This window comes from Nelusetta ayraudi, unplaced genomic scaffold, assembly GCF_046127955.1.
Source record: "Nelusetta ayraudi isolate G7.1 ecotype Tasmania unplaced genomic scaffold, CSIRO-AGI_Nayr_v1 ptg000036l, whole genome shotgun sequence".
Taxonomy (NCBI): domain Eukaryota; kingdom Metazoa; phylum Chordata; class Actinopteri; order Tetraodontiformes; family Monacanthidae; genus Nelusetta; species Nelusetta ayraudi.
In genome coordinates this window covers 136023-143021 of record NW_027466086.1, presented here as the reverse complement: position 1 = coordinate 143021, position 6999 = coordinate 136023, and the positions used below count along the sequence as shown (strand labels likewise).

Genomic DNA, 6999 nt, shown 5'->3' with positions numbered 1-6999 from the left:
ACACCGGAACGACGGAATACGTATTGGGGAGATATTACTATTTGTGTCTAGATATTTCCACCCCTACAGTTTGGTGACCCCGACGTGATCTCGCGATCGCATTAAGCAGGAAGGCGAGAGAAGTCAATTCCGGTACGTTTAAGTAATGAGGTTTGAATTCCTGTGTGTCTACCTACAGTTTCTGTGGTAAGTACAAATTTACGGCAGTTATAAAGACTGAGGGAAAGTTTGAACACACATCATATATAGACACATAATATAGAACGGATCGACATATCCATTGTGAGATCGGAGATCGTAGAAATCCGATGGGGGGAAAAGTTTCATTTCGCAACTCACTAGGACAGGAGTGTGTAGGCATAGATGAGCAGATCATGGACATGGCTGGTTTACGTTTATACAAAACGTTAATTCGTCTGCGCGATCTCGGCGTTGATTTAGAATGGGATAACAGTGAAATTCTTCACTGGTATTCCACAAAGGGAGTTGCACTAAAATCTAAAGGCAAATTTCACGATCTCCCTATCGCAATTGTTTATTTACTCTGGCGCAACGACTCAAAAACCATAACAGAAGGTCGCCGCACTTTAGAGAACATCCGAGATTTTGAAACATTACGCTCCGAAGAAACGAAAAAATTACGCGCACAAATTGATGCATTTGATTATGAAAAAATAAATTTGGCGAGACAAATCGAAACAATGGAGACTGAAACTAAACAGCTTAAACAAAAGCTGAACTTAGACAAACGCTACACTTCCCAACTGGAAGACTACTGTGGCGATGCTGGCTTTCCAGTTGCAGCTATAAAACAGGCTGTTATTAGCTCCAAATGTGTTGAGAATTATGATCAAGACGACAGTGAAGATGAGGATATTACCCTCATCACCGGGTGCCCTGTAACTCAGGTCGACACCGACAATGAAATTCTGACAACCTCCGCAGTTTTCGCAACAGCAGAAAGCCCGCTCTATCCGTCCCTCAGCCGGCGCACCTCTCACTCGAAGCAAAACAATCGAAACCGAATGAAAACTCGTCTCAAAACAGACACAATTCCAAGAAAATCCGTCAATGTTTCAGTCGTCAAAACAGTTACAGATGCGAACAATGGTGTAACCACCATTACCAGAGCATTGTCTTGTGAAGAAACTTCAAAACATCGTGAGGTTATCGGCATCATGCCCCGCCGCGGCCCGTTCCAGAGTTACTGGGACAAACTAATGCTCCAAGCATTAGTTTACAATCTAGAGCCCCGCGATGTGTGGCAGATAGTTTTGCTTACAGTTCCAGAAGAGTTACACTCTAAAATTCCTCAAGAATTGAGAACTGGAACAATCCTTGAAAGACAGCCCGGTGAAACTAACGACAACATTTATAATAGAATAAAAGAAGTTTTGCTTCAGATGAGAGGACCACCAAAGGCCGAGTGGCATAGAATCCTTGATCTTAAACAATCAAGTAGAGAAACATTTGAGACTTTTGCAGAGCGCATGTGGGTGATTTTTAGAGAATACAGTGGGATAGAAGAATGCGATCGTAACCACGAAATTCTCTTACAGATGCTACGCAATAATGCTGGACAACTTGTTCAGAATGCGTTGGCTCTGGGTGGAGACCCACCTCAGAATACATTCAACGCACTCGTTGAATGGGCCACAAAAATAGAGCAGCGATCAAAATTTCTAAAGCCATGCCCTGTAGCGGCAACTCAATGGGTAGCCGAGAGAGACAATAATGTCATTATCTGTGACTATTGTCATCGATCTGGCCATAAACTTGAACGTTGTTTCAAACTGAATGGTGAATTCAGGAAAACAACTCATAAATCTATGCGAAACCATTCAAGAACTTCTCAAACCAGACAGACAACGGCGATTAGTTCTCAAACAGACATCCTCGATGATCTAGAACGAATGAATGACCAAAAATAGGGATGCGTGGCCTCCATTGGGAGCATTGTTTCCAGCAGCAACCGTATAATAGTAAAATCTAATCTTGGAGGCCGATTAGTCGACATATTAATTGACACCGGTGCTGCTTGCTCCTGCACGAATATCCCGTTACCTCTGACAGACGAGACCATTCAAATCAAAGGGATAGATGACACACTAATGACAGCGACCCTTACTAAACCAGTCCGACTTGATTTGGGTGCAATAGTGCTAACTGAGCCGTTCTGGTATTTACCAGGAAACAGCGAGGGTACTGTTTTGGGCATGGACATAATGGAAAAGCATGGCTTTATTATTCACTGTTTGGAAAAACAAATTGAGATTGCTCCAGAGAAAACGAACAAGAAACAATCGCTCAGAAACCATGCAAGCATTATGTCCATCACCACCTCTGATCAAGAATTCCAAGCGTGTCAAAACTCCATGTCTGTGATCAAAACCCGAGCAAATGTGCAGAAAAACCTAGATGTACATGAACCAAACAACATTGTTGACCAGTCAGCCAAGCAGGCAGCAATACGTCGCACAGATTTGACATTGGAAATGTCTGATACATCAGCTACAAGAGCCATCCAGACTACACCTATTGACTTAAAACAACAATTCTGGTGGCCAGCAATGGCTGGAGATGTTGACGGTTGGTGTGTTTCTTGCCTTGTGTGTGCTACCTTTAACCCAGGAAAACCTGGCTGCACTAGACTGTGCAGGCCTAATCCACCCAAAGACCCGTGGGGAGCACTGCAGATAGATTTCGTTGGTCCACTTCCCAGTGCCAAAGGGGGGTACTGCTCTTGCCACGTCATAAATTGACAAATTCACTTGCAACAACACTGCAAGAACATTGGCACAGGCTTTAGCGAACCAAATCATCTCTCTGTTTGGAGCACAGCTTCAAATCGAATCAGTCAAGAGCAGCCATTTCGCAGGTTTTCTTTTTCCATTCCAGGAACTCCAGATGCCAAGAAAGCATCCAGAACAACCTGTATCCAGCTGGGTCAACGAGACCTACTTACCCATAGTTTTAACTGTGGGAGATGGGTATGGAAATATTCTATGGGGCCATACACACCTCACATTACACTTCTTTCAAAACAGTCAGTCAAATGGTCCCCCGGATTAGAACCGGAACAAAATTTTGTAACAACAAAATTTGCTGTAGTGAGGGAACCACCCATCTCCCCACTCTCAATATAACAGATAATATACAAATTTCCACGACCATACAACTTAGTGTCAACACCAAGACACACCTCACTCCAAAATTTGGCTCTATTTAATTAATGTTTTAAAAGCCGAACCATGGACTAGATCCTAAAAAGTGTTATAACACGAAGGATCTAGAGCAAAAATTACATTTAGCTGCATGCATACAGCTCCACATAATTTTTAGACACATAGTTCATACAGATTTACTATTTAACCAAACTTGCTCCGCAGAAGACCAGCACAAAACTTGAATTAAATCTGAGACATGTTCATTTAACTGTTAGCCTTTTCCTTTTCAATTTGACCGGATTTATTGAATGTGACATAGCTTGCAGAACATTCACAAAAGATTTACTTACAACTACTAGACAAAAGATTCTGTTTACATAAGACTCTCACACATGCCTTAAATGATTTGATTAATGCTCTGAATTTACATTGATGGTTCATGTCCAAAAAGAATGAAAGATGTTAATTATTCAGAATTACTTTTTATTTTCATTGTACTTTTATTGTACTTTATTAATGTCTACCAATAATTAATGTATTGGTTGTATTGGGTTCTTTGTCACTTTCCCACTTATTCACCCAGAACAGGTTTTTCCAAATTCCATCACCATATAAATCAGGTAATAAAATGGGACCACATCATGGGGTATATGACAGTAAGAGACACTGAGACCTGGTTCACTTCTCGCACATGTTGTCATGAAATTCCCAGTTGTATCATCTGTACTTGTAACACTTTAAAGCCTTTCACATGGATACACAGACCCCATCCAGGTGTCACACACACAGTGGTGCGTCGCCCGTGAAATTAACTCTTTTTCTTTTGAGCGATTGACCTGTTTTTGCCCGGAGGTCACTGAAAACTTTTCTATGGGTCAAATCTACATCTTGGGCAGAATACCATTGAACCTGGACATCTCTCCCTGGTGGGAGGACACCTTCTACGTGGAAAGCACCCAAGCTCCAACAGACACCATGGACTGTGCTAAAGAGATGATTCTTAACACAGGTTATCATCTCACTGAAGCCCAGGTGCAGGCCAGTTAGCTAAGAGGACAGTGAAAACCTTGTCCAGTCCATCCACGCTTGGCTCAATATGCAAACACTTGAGTCACACACTTTGCCCTGGTACTCAGCTCCCTGCAACTACCAGATTTACAAAGACTGAGATGATACTACTATGGATGTGGGGAAGGACTGTCAATTCTCAACTTGACCCCTATCGTTTCATACTGTGTTCATTTTTACTTTTGATGTTTGTTTTTTCCAGATGGCTCTCAGGGGCCAAAAGGGGGAAACTGTAAGACAGTCAAATCCACATCCTGAAGTGTTTTCTCTGACAATGGAAGTTCTTCAAAGACGGGGGTTACAACTGTATCAATCTCACCTATTGTAATTAACTAACATGATTTACATGTCGCGGGAAAGGAACCCCCGAGGGCCAAAAGGTATCTCCTTGTGTTTGTTGGATTTGCATTCAGGGACTGTCTCTGCCTTTTGTTTAGAACTTTCCTTTGAAATGTTGTGAGTGTCAGTGCGAGAGGTATGAAGGTCTTGGTGATCTATTGTTGCTGTGGAAAATTACCCCTGATGACCAAAAGGTTCCCGAGTAGGAAGAGTTGATCTGATTTGAATCTTTTAAATATGCATTTTAGCAGTGTCTCTGTTCTGGGAGGATATTTAAGGGAAGGAACAAGAATCTGAAGGCTCTTCTTTCTTTTCTCTCCTTTTCTGGGACCGACTCTCTCTCTCTCTCTCTCTCTCTTTTTCACTCTCTCTCTCTCTCTCTCTCTCTCTCTCTCTCTCTCTCTCTCTCTCTCTCTTCTTCTTCTTTTTCTTTGACTTCTTGATTTTTTCTACCATCATTTTTACACAACCGGTCTGTTACATTTTTGCTGCATTTTTACTCTGGACATCGCAATAAACTGGTATGTTATCCACTCCCCTTCAATATTAACTTGTTGAGACTTTTGTTTCTATGTGGAGAGCAATCTGACATCAGATATTGATTTAGTCTTCAGTTATATGGTAAATTCATTTGAGTAATGCTTGTACTCTTTACCTCTGAGTTGAATAGAAAAGATTGAGTGTCATGTTTTTCTAACTATTGAGTTGGAAGATATAAACCTCTGAACATCTCAACCTAGATGTCTGGGCTGTTCTTCTATGTTAAGAAGGTCACTGAATGCTTTGTCTATATCTGCCATCACTGAACTAAGATAGGGATTAATCAGAATCCCAAAGACCTTAGTTATATGGTAAGTTTCACTGGACATTATTCAAACCCTTAACCTCTGAGTTGGTCAGATAAGATTGGGTATCATGTTCAATAACCTCTGAATACTCCAACCCAGACATCAGGCTATTCTTCCATGTTTAATGAACAAACTGAATAGTTTTGTTAATTTATAGAAGCCATCCCTGAACTGAAGACTAATGTCAGATCACGAGAAGTTTATTATTATTGAGTCTATATTCTTAATTGTTAATCAAGTCTTTCTCTCAATCAATTTATAAAAGTAAAGTTATTATTATCAAATGGAGTCAGATTAAATTAATTATTATGTATTTTACTTTGAAATCCTCACCTTGACACCGGAACGACGGAATACGTATTGGGGAGATATTACTATTTGTGTCTAGATATTTCCTCCCCTACAGCGCGCACGTCTGTCAGTGACGGTCTCCACACTGACACAACTGCGCATGCTCTATTATCCCATCAATGCGGAAGTCAAAAAGTTTTTGGGAGCCATGCGCTGGGTGAGCAACTTCATTGAAAGCAATGGGACGCCATCTTGGACTCTGGGGGCTTGCCGCACTGTCACGCAGTTAGTGACGTGGAGGGCCGGCGACGCGCAGGTATGACGTGAATGATTGACAGCTACCATTCGTTCCCGTTAGCGAGAGGATTAAAAACAAACAGACACCATAATGGCATCAAAAAGGAGTTATCCCAGCGGTGCGGAAAAACGGAAGGAAAAGAAAACTGATCAAGAAAAACTTGCAAAGGGGAAAGGTAAGTTATTTGTTTGTAATGTGGGCTGGAGAGGTGGAGGTGAAACGCTGTTGTCCCCCCCCCCCCAAGTTTGTTTATTTGTCCTGCTAGCCAGCTAGCTAGCGTCGGATAAATGTTAGCTGGCTGGCTAATATTTGTTCGTCATGAATCAGCGTTTTTGTTTGTTTTATGAAAGTTGACCATATCCTGCCATTGTTGGCCTATCCTGCCATGGGAATGACTGATTGACTCCACACCCGTTTATTCACATTCTAACAGGGAGGGAGGGAGGGAGGGCATGTTGTTGTAGTTGTTGTAGTCAGTCCCCTGTTATTGTTCAGTGGAAGTTGTCTCTCACATATTTGACTCTTAATGTTATTTTAGCCTTAACTTAGGATGAATTTACTAAGCTTAGTTTGTATTTTGTAGGCCCTTAATTAGAAATGTGCTACTGTTTTAGAATTCAAAGAAGTATTTTATGGAAATACTTTATTTGGCATGGTGTTGACTATTTTAGACTGTTGTGGCAGTGGGTCATTCATCTTAGTTTTATTACTTTAACTAAGTACAGTGTGTAAAGTAATGCCAAAAACTCTTAAAAATGACAGTTTTGTAATTGGGTAAAAGCTTTAAAGGGACACTGCAACCATAATGTTTAATTTCAAAACAAATTCATTTTTAATTTTCCTATATTACTGCAACATCACTGTAATAATAAAATAGGAAAATGCGCTTCTGATCTGTTTTGCTTGATGATCTAATGAGCTTTGTCTCTGCAGGAGCAATTCTAAAATATGTTGGCGCTCCAGACATTGAGCCAGAGGGATCTCCCGA

General features: G+C 41.1%; 1 pseudogene; it reads left to right on the top strand.

Moving 5' to 3' along the window:
- The first annotated feature begins 701 nt into the window (after positions 1-701).
- Positions 702-5070, top strand: LOC142892552 (uncharacterized; annotated as a pseudogene).
- The last annotated feature ends 1929 nt before the right edge of the window (positions 5071-6999 follow it).